The sequence below is a fragment of the Austrofundulus limnaeus genome, unplaced genomic scaffold (assembly GCF_001266775.1).
Source record: "Austrofundulus limnaeus strain Quisiro unplaced genomic scaffold, Austrofundulus_limnaeus-1.0 Scaffold1140, whole genome shotgun sequence".
Taxonomy (NCBI): Eukaryota; Metazoa; Chordata; class Actinopteri; order Cyprinodontiformes; family Rivulidae; genus Austrofundulus; species Austrofundulus limnaeus.
Window position 1 is genome coordinate 41,249 of NW_013953542.1, and position 1,563 is coordinate 42,811.

Here is a 1,563-nt window from a genome sequence, read left to right on the forward strand (position 1 = left end):
TATATATATACTGTATGTCCACTCCAGTTTTGGCTCCTTTTTAGCAGGTTACAGTAATTCCTGGTTTCCCACATCAGATCATGAAACTATTTTTAAATATCTACTGGAGATCTGATCTCTGACTCAGCTATGCCACCATCTTTCACACTGTTAACTACCACAAAGCTTGTCGCCGACGTCTGACGTAATCACACCTTGTGTCGTCTCATCTGACGTAATCACACGTTGCGTAGCCTCGTCTGACTTAATCATGTGTTGCGTAGCCTCTTTTATTCGCATCAAACAGTCGAGAGGGAAGCTAGATGAAAACAGTCTAGATTCGAATTTTTATTTATTTAAGTTTTTGCGAATTTTGAAAAGTTTGTTAAAAATTCACTCTACAACTGGATGGAAACCTGACTTATGTCTTCAGGCATAGGGGAGTGGTCAAGAATAGTTGGGGTGGGGTCTGGTAGGTGTATATATTATGTTTACAATGGAGTCAATCCAATAATATGAAATGTTTAAATTATTTAAAATTCCTTTGATTGACTGATTACAGTTCACTGAGGTTAGGTTTAGTATTCCATTCTGGTTTAGATGTAAATTTTGGCATTAGTATACTGCTGGTCCATCAGTTGGGGGACTGGTCTAAATCTAGTTGTGTCCTTCTACCTGTTGCTGGTGCTGTTACACAACATCCATTTTAGGTTGAATCAGCTGGGGTTATGCTATAGAAATGACTGGAAATGACTGGAAGTCAATGAATGATCCTAATTTTATTTTATTTAACTTTTTTAACCAGGTAAAGTGACTGAGAACAATTTTTCATTTTCAACAACATTCAGCGGAATACCCGCATGTCGTTTTTGTTTCATTTTATTTTGTAGTATCGGTTCTGTGTTCCTRACCAACTGGKTTCAAGTATCGGCTGTCCAGGGCCAATAAAATTTCAGAAGTGACCAACTTCCAGTTTTTGTCATCCTGGATTTGACTGACTGTAAAATCGGCCAGTCAGCTCTGAGCTTCGTTCTGATGCCACAGCTGTGTAGCCAATCACCGTACCTTTCATTTGGTGTATATATTAAGGAGGTGGGAACTTTGTTTAGTGACGGAGAATGTAAAAACGCAGAGGTCGCCATATTTAGACAGTCCTGCATGCTAACAAAGGAAGCTAACACTCACAGGAAAACATTTTTTTCCCKTAGTTTTTTGGCCATKTAGTTTACTAAACCTGCTGATAAGATGAAAATATATTAGTTATTAAGTGTTTCAAGTTCTTCAAGACATGGAAGAGTGATTTTTGTGGCCAGGAGAAGTAAAAATATTTGCATAAAAAGACTTCCGGTTGCCATTTTGAATGGCTAATTTTGTCATATTTAGGACAAATATTCAAATGTGAGTCAAAAACAAATATTTTTTCACTGCTGGTGGTTTTATAAGCTGTGTTAAATGTAATGCTTTGAAAAAAATAAGGATATATTTTTTTTATTCTTGCGGTTTGGCTGTTATTGGTGAAAATTTGGCTGTATGTATTCTAGTCTACTGTAAATATTTCTGAATATTAATATATATCTTTTAATT

The 1,563-nt window shown here is 36.2% G+C and overlaps 1 protein-coding gene across 1 annotated transcript in view; it reads right to left on the minus strand.

The window, feature by feature from the left end:
* The window catches only part of LOC106534317 (teneurin-3), a gene marked incomplete at both ends in the record, with an annotated part of 50,128 nt that overhangs the window by 7,786 nt on the left and 40,779 nt on the right, over window positions 1-1,563 (minus strand).